We start from the raw sequence: 19545 nt of genomic DNA on the forward strand, positions 1-19545 counted from the left end.
CACGCGCTCCTGTGCGCCATCAGCCTCCCACGCGCCACTCCCGGTATTCTCCCTCACGCGAGCACCATTACTCTCCCTCGCGCGAGCGTCAATATCCTCCCGCGCGCGATACTGCTGAAATACAAACGGCAAGGTCGCCATTGCCTCATTCCCCTCCCCACCAGCGCATACCAGCACGCATTGTGGGAGAAGGGAAACATCTAGAGGGGTCCAGGATCCCAAAGCCTTTTCAGGCAAACCCACCAAGGATGAGAACTCCTCCCAGGGATATGTCTGACAGTGCGTCTGTCAGCCAACAGCCCTGGTTTGGTGCACTAATCAGGGCCGTAGCGCATGCTTTCAAGCCTGTCTTCTCTGAATTGGGGCACAGAACCTTGGCTGCTTCTACCCCTTTGAAGAGAAAAAGAGGAGTTCCGGACGCGGTAACTTCTCCAAGGGCAAAACTGACTCCACGCAAGCCTTCGAGACAGGCTCCTTCTTTCCCCCAGACTGTCTCTCCTTCCCCTTTGGACGAAGGTTCCCCGTCCTCGGGAATCACGTGAGGAGAGACTTTCCCCCATCGCACCAATGAGGGAAACCTCTCCTCGTGCCGAGATGTCTTCTCAGGTGGGGACTGAAAGGAACATGCCATTCTCGTTAATGTTGGAGTCCTACATCCTTCCCAGGAAGGAATCTAAGGACTCTAAAACATTACCGAAGTCCTCTACTAGGACTAGGATGGAGCCAGCTAGCCACTCGGAGAATGTCCGCGACTCTCCCCAAGAAGAGCCTTTGGGGACAGGAGACTTTGCTGCAAGTCCTACATCAGAAGGAGACCAGCAAGAGTCAGAACATGCTTTTTGGCAAGTTCTGACTCTGATGAGGGCTCTCAACGGGTTTTCGACCCAGAGATCCCTCCTCGAGAGGGCAAGGACACGGTCTTGGACTGAGTCTTTGGTACTCAGAAACCCTCCAAGACCAGTGCAGCACTGCCCTGGCCTCGGGGTTAAGAGTACCAGGGACAAGATCTCTCTACAGCTCTCCGAGATGTCCTCCTCCAACCATTCCAGTGCCACCAACAAGCTCCTTCCACCTCCTCGCATACAGCAGAGGAGGTACTTTGAGATCCTTAGGGAGCCTTGTTTAGCTCTTCCTCTTCACCACTCGCTGGAAGAGCTTAGCAGGGGAGTCCCTCTTGAGAGACTCCAACCGGCAGGTCTCATTCTCGGCAACCGAGATCCTTAACCAGGAGAAAGTTGCGAAGTGTGCTATGAAAGCCACTTCGTGGCTCGACATCTGGTTGGGGACCTTAGGTATCCTGATACGTTCTGAGGATTTCTCCAAAGAACGTACCAAGAAAGCTATGGAGACTTTTCTTCTCTCAAGAACTCGCATGATCGAGTTTCTGGCCCACCAACTCTCAAACTTGTGGGCAAATACCATTCTGAACTGTCGGGATGCAGTAGCTGAGAGATTCCATCAGAAGGTCCCTAGCACTGAGATCAATAGGCTCAGACATTCTTCCCTAGAGGGATCCATCTTGTTTGAGCCTAAGGATGTGGAACATGCCGCTGAGAGGTGAAGGAAGTCTCATCAAGACTCCCTCCTTCATAGGGCTTTAACATCTAAGCCCTATAAGCCTCCAGCACCACAGCAGTCCCGTCCAGTCAAGACCGCTAAAACGACGACAGCAGCGAAGACCGTGGTGTCTAAGCCCTTTCCTGTCAAAGGAAGGAAAGACAAAAAGTCCTCCAGGGGAGGCAAGAATCCTAGAGGGAGCAGCCGAGGCTGCAAACGCTAGGATAGGCAGTCCCCCTGCATGTCCACCAGTGGGGGGATGCCTACAAAGTTGCTCAAACATGTGGAAGCAACTCGGGGCCGATTCCTGGAGAATCCCCGTGATCAGTCTGGGATATCGCGTCCCGTTCACATCATCTCTACCTCCCCTGATGACGAATCCAGTGTCATTGAGCTCCTTTGCCATGGGATCGGCAAGGGGGTAAGCCCTTCGGGCAGAAGTCCAGACCCTGTTGAAGAAGGGTGCTCCCCAAGAGGTCCTCGATGAATCTCCAGGCTTCTTCAGTCGACTCTTTCTTGCAAAGAAGGCTTCTGGAGGCTGGAGACCAGTCATCGACCTGTCGGCTCTGAACAAGTTTGTCAAACAAACTCCGTTCAGCTTGGAGACGGTGGACACGGTCAGACTAGCAGTAAGACCGCAAGACTTCATGTGCACACTGGACCTAAAGGACGCGTACTTTCAGATCCCAGTCCATCCGTCTTCAAGGAAGTTCTTAAGATTCAGCCTAGACCATAGAAAGTACCAGTTCAAGGTGCTGTGCTTCGGTCTCTCCACAGCACCACAAGTTTTCACCAGTGTTCACCCTAATATCATCTTGGGCACACAGGATTGGCATCCGTCTCCTCCGTTATCTGGACGACTGGTTAATCCTAGCAGACTCGGTGTCATTCCTTCTTCAACACCGAGACAAACTTCTGAGACTTTACCAAGATATGGGGATCATGGTAAATCTCGAGAAGTCCTCACTGATTCCCACTCAAGACTGGTATACCTAGGCATGATTATAGACACCAATCTCCACAAAGCCTTCCCATCAGACGACAGGATAGCAAGGCTGAGTAAGGTCGCAAGCCCTTTTCTCAGACGAGAAGAACTTCCAGCCCAATTGTGGTTACGTCTCCTCGGTCATCTTTCATCACTGGCCCGTCTAGTTCCCAACGGTTGCCTCAGGATAAGATCCCTCCAGTGGTGACTAAAGTCCTGGTGGAATCAAGGGTACGATTCCCCGGACATCCAGATCCCCATGGGACCTGCGGAACTGACGGATCTGCAGTGGTGGGTGGCAGACGAGAACCTACGAAAAGAAGTGGATCTTCTCGTCCTCCCCCCGGATTTGATGCTGTTTTTGGACGCTTCAAAAATAGGGTGGGGGGCCCACGTGCTGCACCACACGACCTCAGGCCTCTGGTCAGTCAGAAAAATACCTCCATGTAAATCTCCTAGAGATGAAAGCCATCTTTCTGGCCCTTCAACAGTACCTGGCAAGTCACTCTGTGGTGGTGATGAGCGACAACACCACAGTAGTGGCCTACATCAACAAACAAGGAGGTACTTTTTCGCAGCAACTATCCCATCTAGCAGTAGAGATACTGAGATGGGCCGAAGTCCACTCGATACTACTATCGGCACGCTTCATTCCAGGCAAAAGGAATGTGCTCGCTGACAATCTGAGCAGAGCTTCTCAGATAGTGAGTACCGAGTGGCCTTTGGATCATCTAGTAGCCAACAAAGTCCTGACTTTGTGGGGTTCTCCAACTGTGGATCTTTTCGCAACAGCCCTGAACTTTAGGCTCCACTGTACTGTTCCCCAGTCCCAGACCCCAAAGGTCTCTGGCAAGATGCTTTCCAACAACTGTGGGACAACATCGACGTGTATGCCTTTCCCCCGTTCTGTCTGATGAGGAGGGTATTCAACAAGACCAGGACATCGGTCAATCTTTCAATGACCCTCATAGCTCCGCTATGGCATCACTCGGAATGGTTCCCGGACCTTCTGCAACTCCTAACGGAGCTACCAAGAGAATTCCCTCCATGACACAATCTGCTCAAATAACCACATACCAACATCTTCCACAAAGCCGTAGGTTCACTACGACTTCACGCCTGGAGACTATCCAGCATCTCTTCTCTGAGAGAGGATTTTCGCAACAAGTAGCTGTCAGGATATCTGGACACCAGCGAAAGTCTTCGGCAGCAGTCTACCAGGCAAAGTGGAAAGTCTTCTGTGGTTGGTGTTGTGGAAGGGGTATCTCTCCACTCGATGCCATTATTCCAACAATAGGGGAGTTAATCGTGTATTTGCGGGAAGAAATGCGCCTTTCAGTCTCGGCAGTGAAAGGCTATCGCTCAGCCTTAAGTCTAGCCTTCAGGCTGAAAGGAATGGACATTTCTTCACTGCTAGAACTTTCCCTACTCATGCGTGGTTATGAACTTACCTGCCCTCAGTCGGAAGTGAAACCTCCCCCATGGAACGTGGTTCGAGTTCTCGGGTCTCTTAAGAGACCTCCCTATGAACCATTACGCCAGGCATCAGATCGCCACCTAACTTGGAAGACGGTATTCCTGCTAGCTTTGGCCTCGGCCAAGCGAGTCAGCGAACTTCATGGTTTCTCATATGACATCGCCCATTCAAAGGGATGGGGTGAAGTAACGTTCAGCTTCGTCCCCTAGTTTATTGCTAAGACTCAGAATCCTGGAGTGGCGGATCCTCGATTCGACTCCTTCCGGATTTCTAGTCTCCATACTGTAACAGATGACCCAGACCATCTCTTACTATGCCTAGTAAAGAGCTTTAAAAGAACAGCTGCAGCCTGTCCTCTTGTACCAGCTCTATTCGTCAGCACAGGAAGGACTAAGAGAAGAGTCACCAAGAATACCATCTCTGCATGGATTCGTAGGGTCATTGACCTGGCCTTGAATCCAGACCCTTCTCCATCATGTCACCCTAGAGCACATGATGTCGGGCATAGCTACGTCCCTGGCCTTCAAAAGAAATTTTTCAGTGACGCAGGTTCTTCAAGCTGGGGTGTGGAAACGTCAAACAACATTCACATCCCACTACCTGCAAGACGTGACCCACAGGAGACTCGATACGTTTTCTATCGGCCCTGTGGTGGATGCACAACAGCTGATTTAAAACCTCAAGCTCCTTATTGGACAAGTAGCAGAAGATTGAGGGCATTGTTACCCAGTTTTAGTCTGCATGAATGAAAAGGTTTGTCTGGCCCTTATTCTTTTCTTCATCATCCCCTCTCTTGGGGGAAAGCAGCATCCTGAGTTCTCTGCATAGCTGACCTCAAACCACTGCAGGTGAACCGTGCTCCCTTGTGTTCCTAGCATTAAGATTAATACTGATATGTCCCCATACCCTAACGAAGTGGTATTGGGAGAGTCCTAGTCTACAAGTTTCCATCTAAAGAACTTCAGAACAACTTCCTAGGACGAGTCACACTTCTTCATACCTTCACACACAGCTTGCGTAGGCCGCAGTCCTTGCGTAGCAAGATTCTAGCGAGGTGCAGGGACTCCTTATTTCTTGGGTGCTTACACACTCAAATAACGAGCCCCCGGGCAAAGCCAAGAGCCAGACTGGCTGGGACGTCCACCCTTCCTAATGGGTGAGTCACCCCTATTAAATAGCGTGGTTTGTATTCCAGTCACGGAACAAATGACAAATTCGTATATAATTTGCATTTTTCCTAACTATACAAACCTTAGCTATTTAACCAAACTTGCCCGCCAGCCCTATCCCCCTTGAAGTCCTACCTCCAAGCAAAATGAGCTCAAGCACAGGTGTGTGCGAGGGGGGGGGGGTAGCAAGCTACCCTCCCCTACCCCCGCTAACCAGCGGTGTGGGTAGTAAACCATCGTTAAAAATTAATGGCTCGTCATTTCAGCTACGCCGAAAGTAATACCCCTATTAAATAGCTAAGGTTTGTATAGTTAGGAAAAATACAAATTATCTCCGAATTTGTCATTTCAATAAGTCCTGGAGAAGTTGGTTAGAATGGAAATGTACAAAATAACAAGGACTAAAGTAATAACAGCTGTTGGGGAAACAAACTTTTGAAGTTAGTGTTGGATTACACCGTGGATCAGTATTAATCCTGTCTTTATTTGTTGTAGTCATAGATGTGTTAAGTGAAGATATCAGAAATGCAGAGTTTTGGGAGTTGCTATATGGAGGTGATTTGGTGATTACTGCTGAAAATGAGGAACACTTCAAAGAAGGGTTGTAGAGCGACAAGAGACTTTGGAGAGGGTTGGCTTAAGAGTAAATGTGTATAAGACTGAAGCTGTGGTGAGCAGTAAGGAAGATAGGACAAGATAGTTATGCATGAAAGTAGAGGCTTCGATATGAAACAGTTGAAACAATTAAAATACTTGGGATCTACTGTGAGTCAGGAGGGATGATGCGAGGCTGAAGTTGAGAATAGGATAACACAGCTTTGGAGAAGTGGAGGGAGGTAGCTGGAGTGGTATGTGATAAGAAAATGCCAATCATAGTAAAAGTCAAGATCTGTAGCATAGTAATAAGACCAGTGTTAATGTATGGATCAGAAAAGAGGGTTCTAAGACAAAAAGAGGAAGCAAAGCTTTAGAGAACAGAGATGAGAACGCTGAGGAGGATTGTGGGAATATCACTGTGTGAAAGATTAGAGGTGATAACAGTGTCAAGACTGAGATGGTGTGGCCACGTGTTAAGGATGAATAGTGGGGAGGGCATGGGCGGAGCCTGTTAAAGGGGGGGGGGTTAAGATGGAGGTAGAAAATTAGATGGTGAGATAAGGGGAAGGATGATATGGTGAGAAAAGGTGTTGTTGAAGAGGATGCCATTGATAGAATGCATCGGAGAGGGTGCATCAGGCAACTAACCCGTTAATATAGGGATAATGGTGGGAAAGAAGACACACTTATACAGTATAGTAATATTTTACACCTGAAATTATTACTGTATCAGTAAGTACAATTTTTGTTCAGAATTTATACATACATTTTTTAAAAATATTTTGATTATTATGTTTGACCAGATATCATGTGTGTAAAATGTTTGTTCCGACACAGATACAAACCTTCGCTATTTATAATAGGGTATTACTTTCGGCGCATCTGAAACAGGAGCCATGATAATTTTAGTGAGCGATAACTACCCCATCCGCTAGTTGGGGGGGGGTGGGGGTAGACTGGCTACCCCGCTCACTCACACCTCTCGGCTGAGTAACCACTTGACTTTTTGGCTCGGTAGAGTTTATTTTTTATTCTTGTGTGTTTTCATTTTCTTACATATATATGAGTGTATATATGTATAAACGGAATATATCGTTGTTAGATACATGTAACTTTAATTGCTGTTGACATCGTATCCAACTGCCTCCGCCATGAGGGAGTTGTCATTCGGCAGGTTGTCAACACTGCCGTATGTTTGTTTCATTACAGAATAAAAGTTTATAACAGTTCAGTTCCCTTTCGAGGAATTATCTTACAAGGAAGGTGACTTATTCCCCATATAGTGTATTTTGTGCAACGGAGCATGAATTGTAATTGATGATAACTTTTTTTTTCACAGGTAACAGCTACGTAGAACTCGTGGTAGCTCGTAAGCTGCCCTCATTACGAGGTAACATTCGCTGTCATCCTTCAACTTGATGTTCCTCCTTCGAGGGGAACTTCTCTTGGTGTCTTGGCGCGCGCAAACAAAATGGCGATCATGGCACGCCATATGCACGAACAGCCTATTGCTCGCCATGTGCGCGAACATCCTGTTGCGCACCATGCACGCGAACAACCTTCTACGTGCGAACAACACGCTGCGCGCCCTGCGCACGAGAAACCTTATGCGTGCCAGGTGCGCGAACAATCTCATGCGCTCCAGGAGCGCGGAATTGGGAGAGGTGCGCGGGAACTCCCTTCCGCCTACCAACAGTTCGGCGCAAGAGCGCACGACCATATTGGCGCACATGATCCGATAGGAGCGTGACCCTTCGGGGTCTCACAATGCAGTTCACGCTGAACCTGTGGGTTCTCGTGATCATAGCCACTCTTATATGACAGAGTTTTTCGGACTCTCGTTGCGTGAAGTGTTCACTAGTGCACAAGAGGTTTACTCTCATGACAGAGTTTTCGAACTCTCGTCCCGTGAATTGTTCGCGCGCGCCATCGTCATCAAGAGTTTTACTCTGATGACAGAGGGATGTCTGCTTCCTAAGGGTTTACAAATCTCTACAGGTAACTATGACACAGTTCCTTTGGGTCCTGGTCACGTAACACGATTCCTGGAAATTCCATCAGGAATCAGCGACAGAGTTCCTGCGGGTTCTCGGCAACATCCTTTTAGGTCGTGAGAAAGGAATTCAATAATAGATTCTGAACCCCTAGGTTCTCATCCGAATCTCTCTGTTTCTGCGATCCAGAGTTTTCTGAAAACTCTATGGTCGACCACCCCCCCTTTACGGGATGGGTCTTCTAAAGGTGTGACTTGATATGTCACTCTACTCTCCCAGCTAATTACTATAACAGGTGGTCAGGTTTTGCCAGCACCGATCCTTTCGTTTTCAAACAAACAGTCATCTTTCTTCCACCCTCCCACTTCGAGTGGTTTGGTTAGCAGATGGAAATGAATGGGGAATGAAAAAATTCTTTACATTGCAGTTCATTTCCCCTGGCAGGCCTGGCCAGATTTAGACTGTAGTTTTCTCACTATCGAGAAAGCGTTCAATGGCAACCCCTTTAGGTAAGTGGTCGATGGCAATTATGCCTGGTCGTCTAGAAGCAAAACCCCACATACGAGACATCACCCTTTTTCAGGAGACCCGTTCCTGAGAAGTTTTTACAAAACTTCAATGGGTGTTAAAACTTCATGATGGCCGTAAGCCTTCCCGGAGCATGCACTCTAGCCAAGACAAAACCGCGAGGTTATTGTCTTAAACTCTGTTCTACTGATAGTCTTCCGAGACTTTTTATTCTATCCTTACAGGGTTATTGTTTCGAACAATTAGTCTTGAAGGAACATTGTTAGCTAACGTTAAAGAAAGATAGCAACAGCGTGGGCATTTTTTTCATTACGTTACGAACGTTTCAAACCCCGCCCACAGGTAAACAGACATCCGTTTCTGTGTAATGAACACTGGCTAGCCCCTCACATAAAGAGGAGGGGTAAACCAAAGGGGAAATGATCGCCTCTATAACTGTATATTTTGTTTGAGAATATGTTCGCTCTCATTCAAGGAAATGTTAGTTAGTCAACGATCAAAATTCTTTCGGCAATAATGTTGTGATTCATCGCATATACATTATTCCCGCAACCGGATTCGTTGCAAACATTTCCTGGAGGCAGAGAATATGCATGCGCTAGCGCAAATGGACAAGTACATATATGTGTGCAAGCGATCTTTCTGCCAATAAGGGCTATATACATCTTCCAATTAAAACTTCGTTCTATTAAGTTGTATATTTATATCCCTTACTGGAATCAGGTTAATCAGTACATTACTTGGCTACTTTCCTGTAACCAGACATACGGCATTTATGTTCTGCCTCCTTATAGGCATTTTTTCCTTTCCCCCGATCGGAAGTCTTAGTCTCCTACAAAGGCTTTGGCTGGAAACTTCTCATAAGCATATCTGTTCCCTAGTAGGTAACATCTAATATAAATGCTAGATTACCGATCGGAGATGGAGAAGTATGAACGTTTTTTTGTTCTAAGAACGGGAAACCTCTGTTACGAACGTTTCCAATGTTCTCCAACTGAGTTCCGGACACGACTTTTAAGTCAAACTACGCATGTATGCTTGTCATACGCACAGTTCGGTGTTACTACTCCGTAGTAGACTTATGCTCTTTACCCACCCAACAATAGATTGAAGATACGTCTGAATCCCGTCTTGGGTTTGGTTGGATCCGTTCGGTGATTACCGTACAGTCTCTTGTCCGGAAGGCGATCTCTATGGAGATAAGCTATTATAACATAAGCTGTACTGACTAACTGGTTTACCGTTTGATATCGGTCTTATTCGGCCAACCACACTGGATTAGTGGCAGTGGGAGGGAGAACAGGCTGTTCCCCTTCGTTGCAAGAACGTTACACGTCTAGACATTATCTCGAGGTGTGTTTATTGCTATGCCCCCCCCCCCCACTGCTGGACAATCTGCAGATGATGGGTGGCAGACCAGAGCTTCTGCAAAGAGGCCTGTCTTCTCGTCTTCCCTCTGGACCGGATTCTTTCTATAATGTCTTAAAAGAAAGAGGGGGGGCCTGGCATATGCCATACCATTCCATCCTCGTCTGTTGGCCCGATTCAGGAAGGTACCAGCATTCACCTCTCTTAGAGAACCATCTAGCATTACGAAGCCTCAGATGGTCAGAGGACAACTAGTTGCCCCCATCTGCCGGCGTCATTCTTGGTATAGGAATGTGCTTGCAAATCCACCCAGATAGTGGGCTCCTAGTGTCTTGGAATCATCTTGTATCCGACAAAGTCTTAACTTTGTGGGGTTCCCGACTGTGGTTATGCTCGCAGCTGCCCTGATCTTCAGGCTCCCACTCGACCGTTCCCCAGGTGTCATTGGTGGAGAAATTAATTCCAGGAAAGGCTAACGGTGTCTTCATTGGAATTTCAGACAGTCTTAATATTTTCTCTCCCTTAAACTTTATTTTTTTTCCATTGTTTTCTTCATTGTTATTATGACCCCTTCCCTCCCCCCCAAAAAAATAATTAATGAGTAAACTTAATATTCCCCGTACCCCTGGATCAAATGGTGAACCCCAGACACCGTTGACGACTTCTGCTTGTTTAAATAAGGAAAGCTCTGTTGACAACCTCGGCAATAAAAAGGATTCCTCCAATAATACTTCTCTGACCAGTGTTGTTAAAGACAATTTATCGTCACTGGTGGAAAATGATTCTTGTAATAACTAATACTTTACTCTCTGGTTCTGGGTCATTACCAGATCCAACAAAAAATCTGAAAATTCTCCACTTAAAAAACATACCAATTGGTTGTAGCTATGACATAATTCATGAAGCCTTCTGTAGATTTGGGGCAATCAAAGAAATTTTAATGGAGCTTAATGGTAGTAAAGGCTTTTGGGAAGCTTGGGTATCATTTTCAAGTTTTGAGATTGCTTTAGAAGCAAATAAAAATTTAGAGAGTAAAAAAATTGACAATTGTTTGATTTCTGGGGCTCTATGTGATAAAGCACCAAGACACCTAGAGGTATATAAACCAGAAGAATGGATGGAAAAAGAAATAGAGCATAGACTTACAGAAGTAAGAACCCCCAAGCCCCCAACATGGATAATTGCGTCTGGGAAGATAGATAATTATAACTATTATAAGATTAGTAAATTTATACAAAAAAAAAAAAAGTTGGTTTAATTAAAAGTAAGGATATTAGCAGATACGGTAAGCAATCTGTTTTGATTAATGCAAAAATCAGATACTCAAGCTCACATGCTTTGTGGCATGAAGATTGCAGAAATTGATCCTATTAAGGATATTAAACCACATATGAGCTTCAGCTATGGTAAAGGAGTAGTTTTTGATAAAGATCTATATGAATTTTCAGAACCAGAAATTCTGGACATGTGCCCTGCTAATGTTTGGAAAGTAAGTAAGATCCCTCAAACAAGCATGGTAGTTTTAACATTTGAAAACCTTGTTATACCAGATCATATAATTATTGAAAATGAAAGAGTACGTGTTCGAGAATATAAACCTAGGCCTTTACAATGCTTTAATTGTTTCAAGTACGGTCACCCTTCCCGGTACTGCAATAATACGAAGATCTGTATTAGCTGTTCTTCGTTAGAACATGGCCAATGCAACAGAGATACAACCTGTGCAAACTGGAAAGATCATCATAAATCAAATGATAAAAAATGTAGAGATTACAAGAAAGAAGAAGCTGCAATTTTGAAAGCAAATGCTGAACATATCGGTGTAGGTTATGCAAAGCATTTACTCAATCGGCAACTTAATTTTGCTTGCGCGGTTAAGATGCCACCAAAAGATTATAATCCACTACCCCTTACTACCACAGGGGGACCAGTGGTAGCACCTGGCCCGTCCGGTGCATCTCCCTTAGTGGTAGTAGCCCAGCCATCTGGGTCAAGTGCTCAGCCTATAAAAGCCAGAGCACAAACCTCCGAAGAGGTCAATATGGTTTCCAACACACCAAAAGTAATGTCACCGATAGGAGCATCTCCCCTAGAGGTAGTAGCCCAGCCTTCTGGGTTAAGTGCTCGAACTGTTGAAGTTCTAGCACAATCCTCCAAGGAAGCCATTGTGCCTTCCACCACCTCAAATGTATTGTCTCAGGCAGAATCTCTACCTGATTTGATGGAGATTAGAAAACAAGATCTTCCAAAGAGGAAAAGGTCCCCATCATCCTCACCTTCATCTAAATCAGGTAAGTGCCCTACTGCTCATGATCCTAAGGTTGACTTGTATAAAGATACTAGAAAGAAAGAAAAGAAGTGGTGGCCTAGTAAAGCTTTCCATCTCCAAGCCTTACATGGCTTCATCTGAAAAGTCCCAAAAGACAAATGAGACAAAAAAAAAATAATAACAAAAGATAATGTCTATCATCCAGTGGAATTGCAGAGGTCTAAGTACTAGCATTGAGCAAATAAAAACTTTAAACGGACTCAGACACGAAGGTAATTTGTCTACAGGAAACCAAGATCAGTGACAAACCATTTAATCCTGGACTCAATTATCATTTTTGTAGATCCCCTCCTTTGCAAGCTGCAAGAGCTCAAGGTGGTGCAGGTTTTATTATTCACAAATCTGTATAATTTAAAACAATCCTACTCAATACACCACTACAGGCATGTGCAGTTAGAACTCATATTGGGAAAAAAATTACTTTATGCTCGCTATATATTGAACCATCTTTAGAACTTTTCCTCTTAGATCATGTTGGTAATCCAAGAAGGCTTAGACTTTCTGACCTCCAAGGCCTGATCAATCAGCTTCCTGCCCCTTTTATTTTAATGGGTGATTTTAATGCAAAGCATACTTTATGGGGTGGAAATGTGTGCGATAGATGGGGTAATCTTGTTGAAGAATTAATCGACAACAATGATGTAATACTAATGAATGATGGTTTTCCAACTAGGTATGATGTATTCCACAACTCTACATCAGCCATTGATTTGTCAATCTGTTCATCATCCATTCGATTGGCCTACCTTTGGTCAGTAAATGAACACCTACATGGCAGCGACCATTGGCCAATAATGTTAAATTATGTCCATAATCTTCGTTCTCAGTGTCCACCAAAATGGAAGATAGACGAGGCAGACTGGGCAGCTTATGAAAACTGTTCACACACCGATAAAGAGTATGATGACTTTACATCTCCAGTGCATGCCTATCAACATCTTGAAAATATTATTGATGATAATGCTAGCAAGTTTATACCTAAAACATGCGGTTTACCTCATCGCTCTGTAGTTCCTTGGTGGGGTAAAGAATGTGCCAACGCAAGAAAAGTGACCCGAACTTGCTTCAGAAGATACTTGAGAACAAACTATGTGGCAGATAGAATAGCATACCTCAGAGCCTGTGCCAAACAAAAAAGAACTTTTAAAAAAGCAAAGAGAGCATCTTGGAAGAAATATATATCTAATATTAATACCAAAACTCCTTCAAAGGAAATATGGGACAAGATTAGAAAACTTCAAGGCAAATTCGTCCCTAAGCCTCTACCAATATTAAGGGAAAATAATAAATATATATCTGACCCCAAAGATGTAGCAGAGGTTCTTGCTAAGCACTTTGCCCATGTATCAAGTGCTGACAACTATTTCCCAGCATTTCAACAAATTAGGGCATCAACATCTGTTGTTCCTCCTGCTTCTTCAAATGCTGAAGCTTTTAACCTGCCTTTTAGTATGGAGGAGATGCAAAATGCTATTTCTAGCTCTTCTTTAACTGCCCCAGGTGAGGATGGCATCCGGTATGGAATGATATCACATCTTCCAGTGGATACCAAGGAATTTTTATTAGAAACCTTTAATGGTCTATGGGCTTCCCATACATATCCTGATTCCTGGCATACTTCAATTGTAATTCCAGGCCACAAGTCTGGTAAATACCCAGAACTGCCATCTAGTTATAGGCCCATATCCTTGACCAGTTGCATATGCAAACTATTTGAGAGAATGATCAACAGACTTGTGTGGTATCTAGAATCATGCCAAGTACTCTAGACCCTTTGCTGATGTTATCAAGATAAATTTCAAATGCCTTTTCTAACCAAAACCAGGTGGTGGGTGTCTTTTTTGACCTCGAAAAGGCATATGACACCTCCTGGAGGGGTGGTATTTTAAAGCAATTGGCCTCGTGGGGTATAGGAGGACATATGTTCTCTTTTATTGAAGAATTTTTATCAAACCGCTCAATTAAAATGAGAGTAGGGTCAGAACTATCTTCATCCTACATGCAAGAAGAAGGTGTCCCCCAAGGCAGCGTATTAAGTGTGACCTTGTTTGCTGTTGCTATTAATAGTCTCATTAGTCACATACCTCCTGGCATACAAGGATCACTATTTGTCGATGACTTTGCAATTTATTGTAGTGGATCATCTGCACTACAAGCATGCCAAAATCTTCAAATTGCAATAAATGCTGCTTTCGCATGGGCAAATTCTCGTGGATTCATGTTTTCTCCTCAGAAGACCAAAGCCATTCGCTTTACTCGTACTCGTAAAAGGGAAGAGATCCCCACCCTTTTTTTAAATGATTGTATTTTGCCATATGAGGATAATGTCAAGTTTCTTGGAGTCATTTTCGACAAGAAAATGACATTTGGTCCCCATATAAATGACCTATCTATCAGGGTTAAGAAGTCACTGAACATTCTGAAAGTGGTATCGCATTTTGATTGGGGTGCTGATAGAACAACTTTGCTTAGAATTTATACATCTTTGTGTCTGAGCAAGTTAGACTATGTATGCCAAATATATGGGTCAGCTACAAAGACTTTACTTGGAAAACTTGATATTGTTCACAATGCTGGGCTTCGCATCTGCACAGGTGCTTACAGAACATCTCCCATTGACAGTCTCTATGTTGATTCTGGCATACCTCCCCTTTCCATTCGCAGAGAGGAGTTGAGTTTGGGGTTTTTAGCTAGGTCCCTTGCTCTGAGAAACAATCCTAACTGTATGTATGTTAGGGCGCCTTTAGATCGGTCTCCTAACAGATCTAGAGTGCCTAAGCCTTTGGAAGTACAGCTGAAAAATGATGCTAGAGAAGTAGGCTTGTTAACAGCACAGATAGCAGAGGTAGGATATCCCAAGTCTCCTCCTTGGTGTAATCCACCTGTTAAAGTATTTTATGGCAGGAGGGAAAAATACCTTACCTAGTAGGGTAATGAAAAGTGAGTTTTTAAATCATGCTGCTCAACATCATGGGAAACATGTTTTTACAGATGGCTCCAAATCGGCTGCAGGAGTTGGAAGTGCAACTGTGGTGGGGGATATTGTTATTAGAAGGAAACTCCCATCCTCTTTTTCAATATTTACTGCTGAGCTGTTCGCAATGATTCTCGCAGTCCAACATATTTTTAAAAATGGCAACCAAAATAGTTTTTATACAATTTTTATGGATTCCAATAGTGTTTTACTCTCATTAAAACATTATGCCAGGCCATCATCTCGTACAAGAGGTGCAGGACTGGTTAGTACTTCTGCAGTCTAGGAAGAGTATCAGTGTTCACTTCTGTTGGGTCCCTGCCCATGTTGGGGTGGATGGAAATGAACAAGTAGATAGCTAAGTAATCCATCCACCTTGAGTATTCCTTACAAAGATCTTAAAAGTGAGATTCATCTTTACTGTAAAAATAAGTGATAGGCTCGATGGTCTGAACTGACCACCAATACAAAATTGAAACAAATCCACCCATTGGTGGATAAATGGTCATCTTGTAATTCTACAAGTAGGAGGGATACCATTATTTTAACTAGGCTGCGTATTGGCCATACACATACAACGCACAATTATTTAATGAAGAGTGGAGAAGGGAGACAGGCCCCTCTTTGTAATACATGTCAAGTGACAATGGATGTTAAACATATTTTAGTCGATTGTCCTGTTTTTAATCTTCAGAGGAGGACACATTTACTCCAGGATAAACCTTTAAGAGATATACTGGGGGAAAACTGTAATACCCTGAACTTGAGAAAATTTATACAAAGTATTGGGTTATATTACGAGCTATAAATGATTTTATTAATTTATTTATTTATTTTACCCTTTTAATCCCTATTTATTTCACATCTAGATTTTATTGTATGAAAGTGTTGCGATTTGTATTAAAGGTTAAAATGATACTAAATGGTGTGAGTATACAGATATGATTGAATGATTGTCGTTATATAGCGCTGAATGGCCTTTGATGCCCCAGTGCTTGGCTTAATGCCTAAATACTATATTCAATTCAATTCAATTCATTCCTCCACGGCACGATCTTCCAAGCAGCCACATGCTAACACTTTCCTAAGCCGTAGCTTTGCTTCGACTTCTCGCCTGGGACGATCCTACACCACCCCTCTCAGAGAGTCCTTCGCATCAGGTTACGGAAAAGATGTCTAGGCACCTCAGACTCTTTTCAGCGTCGGTCTTCCAGGCGAAGTGTTCGGTCCTTGGTGACTGATGTCGTGGAAGGGGATTCTCTCCCATCGATGCCTTTACTTATGCAAGTTTGAGATAACTTGTCCCCCGTCGGATCTCAACCTCCTCCTGGGAACGCGGTTCGGGTCCTTCAGTCTCTGGAGGCCCCTCTCTACGAACCGTAGGCCCAGCAGCAGATCGCTTCCTTACACGGAAGACGCCTTTTCTACTCACTTGGGCTTTTGACCAAGAGAGTAAGTTTGTTGTATGATCCAACCTCTGATGTCTCCTAACCTAGGAGACGGGGAGAAGTAATCCTCAGCGGCGTCCCTAAGTGGATTGCCAAGACTCAAATCCAAGTATGCTGTACCCTAGGTGCAGCTTATTTCGAATAAAGTCTTCGTTCGGTAACCAGAAACCCATCAACTGGAGTTTTACCCAGTGAGGAGTCTGTGGGGTTACCTTAAAAGAGCGATACCAGCTCGCCCATGTGTGTCGGCACTGTTGACCAGCACGGGGAAGGTCAAGAGAGGACCTCAAGGATTTTCTACCCCTCTGGGATCGGAAGGCAGTTGAGGGTTACTCTTAATCTAGACTCTCCTCCATCCTATGACCCAGAGCTCGTAACGTCACTGCCGTTGCTACGTCCCTGGCGTTCAAGAAACTATTCTGTGGTGCAGATACTTTAAGTGGGCATGTGGAAGCATCAATCGACCTTCACGGCCCAGTACCTGCAAAGACGTAACCCACAAGAACATGGAGACCTTTTCCATTGGTCCTGTGTTGGTCGCACAACAAATGGTCTAAACACCTCAGGCTCCTTGATGGACATGTAGCAGAGGGTTGAGGGCTTAGGCTACCCGGATTAGTCTGGGGTGAATGAGTAAGAATGTCTGGCTCCTTTCTTCCTTTCACCTTCTCCCCTCTGGGAAAAACAGCTCCGCAAGCCTCAGCATAGCTGACCTCGCCTCGCTGCAGGTAAGACCCATTTCCCTTGTGCCTCTTGAGTATAGAAGAATACTTTATGTCCCCAATACCTTTTAGAGGGAGGGTATTGGGTAAGTCTCCAAAAACAATAGGTTCTGTACTTGAGTTCCTATGTTAAAGACAAGCCACACTGTTAGTTCCACTCACACACAAGCTTCTGCAGGCTACTATCAGTGCATTACCTCATATCGGCACTTGATTTTAGCGAGGGTAGGGTCCCTTCTACTATCGATCACAGATCGAAATAGAGAGGACCCCGGGTCATGACCAAGGCCAGTTGGTGAGGACTTTCTTCCTCCTAAGAGTAAGTCACCCTATTATAAATAGCGAAGGTTTGTATCTGTGCCAGAACAAATAACAAATTTGGAAATAATTTTTATTTTTCCCAACATACAAACCTGGAGCTATTTATACAAATTGGCCCGCCACCCTGTCCCCTGAGAAGTCCTGCCATAAAGCAAAGTGGTTACTCAGCCGAGAGGTGTGAGTGAGCGGGGTAGCCAGTCTACCCCACCCCCACCCGCTAACTAGCGGATGGGGTAGTTATCCCAAAAGTAATACCCTATTATAAATACCTCCAGGTTTGTATGTTAGGAAAAATACAAATTATTTCCAAATGTTATTTTACTCAGGGAATTGTGGTTTATTAAGTGTCTTGAAAATTGAAGGATAATGGGAGTTCTGTTAGTTGGTGCATTACCAGAGGCCAGTCATTCAATTATTATAGTGAAATATTTCCTTGTTTGGATTTAGGAAATAATACTTTGCCACATTACCAGGTATACATTCAGTTGTAAAATTTGCTATTATAAATGTCATGGACATGTCTAGTTTGTCACCATTTCCACTATTATATATGATACATTAGAATAGTTGTATTTATGTTTTATAATGGCGATTATTTTACTAAAAGTAGAGCTTTGATATTGAAATGCACAGTAAAATATTTGAATAAGAAAGATATATCTGTAAATTTAACATTTTTTCTTTATTTTTCAGACTAGGATCATCAAAAGAAGAGAACTATTTATAGCCTGCTCTAAACAGGAAATGAAACTACAGATATTACATGTGCTAAGTCTGAGATATTCCAATTGACGTCAAGATGATCAGCAGCGAATAATCAGGGATTTAATACAAAAAAGGTTCCAGCATGTTTCTGAGGAAGATAAAATAAATGGATTTGATTGAAATCTTATTCGAAATGGAACACCGGCAAATCATCTGAACTGCAAGCAGCCTCCCTATCATCCAACTGTTGTATACCCTACGAGAAGGATCTTTACAGTAGTTCATATATCTTGAAATGCTCGACTGACAATGCCATTTATATCCCATAGGTTCAATAACAATTACTGATTTAAGATTAAAATGAAATGAGTTAAGTTACAGTGAATAAGTAATGTAAATTTTTCCTACAGCGATATTACTAGATTATTTCAAGTTTATCAAAGTGTGTTTATTTCTGGAAGACATTAATTTAATTATTAAATTTATTAACTTTTACTAGGTCTAATAGCAATGTTTTTATTCGCTCTCAATCTTTATAAAGTCAGTGCATATAGAGCTAATTTTAGTTTGTTGTTAATTATGGTATATGCATGTATTTGATACCTTTTTATCGAGTAAGTTTTAAACCCAAAATTCAACTTGAAAAGTAGGTTCAAATCAATATTTAAGCTTTTTTTTTATATATATAATCAAAATTCAGATTGCAGTTCCCTATTAATTATTTGATATTAAACAAGCACAATCGTTCATTTAGTCACCTGTAAACTAGTTAGCGAATACGAACATACCGAATGATAATGGATTCCTACTATCTCTTAAAATAATTATCCTGAATTATTTAGGTAATGATAAATAGGTAATTATATGTAATGTAAATATCTGGAAAGTAAGGATATGGAACATTAAAAACCAATTAAGACCAACAATGGAAATGAGGAAGGCCTTCTTCCTTAGAAATTTGCTGCTCATGTTTTTTATTTTCATTAACTAGATGTAAAATCAAATGGCAATTTCCTCTGAATCTCTTGAACATATTTCTAGAACATATCATTTGTAGAGTTGTGTAAATTACTGCAAACAAGTTATTTAATTGTGTAACTGAAGGGACATTTATATTAATCACATTTTTAACAAGTGATTCAAATTCATTATACAATGTGTATATTAAAGTACATTAATTTCGTGTGAATATAACCTGCAACTAATTATTTTAACTATCATTTCAATTTTGTCTGTAGCCTATACCTTTTCATCTCTGGAGACTTTTAAATTTTCTTTTACACAACGTCAAGTCTATAGTAGGCCTGTGATCCCTCAAAAGGTATTAGCCTGTATGCTCAAGATAGTAGATATTGGAAAGAAAAGTCTTGC

General features: G+C 43.2%; 1 long non-coding RNA gene across 1 annotated transcript in view; it reads left to right on the forward strand.

Moving 5' to 3' along the window:
- Positions 1-19272, forward strand: part of LOC137643700 (uncharacterized) — a 37738-nt gene extending 18466 nt beyond the window's left edge. The window contains exon 2 of the long non-coding RNA XR_011045052.1: positions 18163-19272. This is a non-coding gene — a long non-coding RNA (uncharacterized lncRNA). The remainder of the gene's footprint in view (positions 1-18162) is intronic.
- Positions 19273-19545: the final 273 nt, after the last annotated feature.

This window comes from Palaemon carinicauda, chromosome 7, assembly GCF_036898095.1.
Source record: "Palaemon carinicauda isolate YSFRI2023 chromosome 7, ASM3689809v2, whole genome shotgun sequence".
Taxonomy (NCBI): Eukaryota; Metazoa; Arthropoda; class Malacostraca; order Decapoda; family Palaemonidae; genus Palaemon; species Palaemon carinicauda.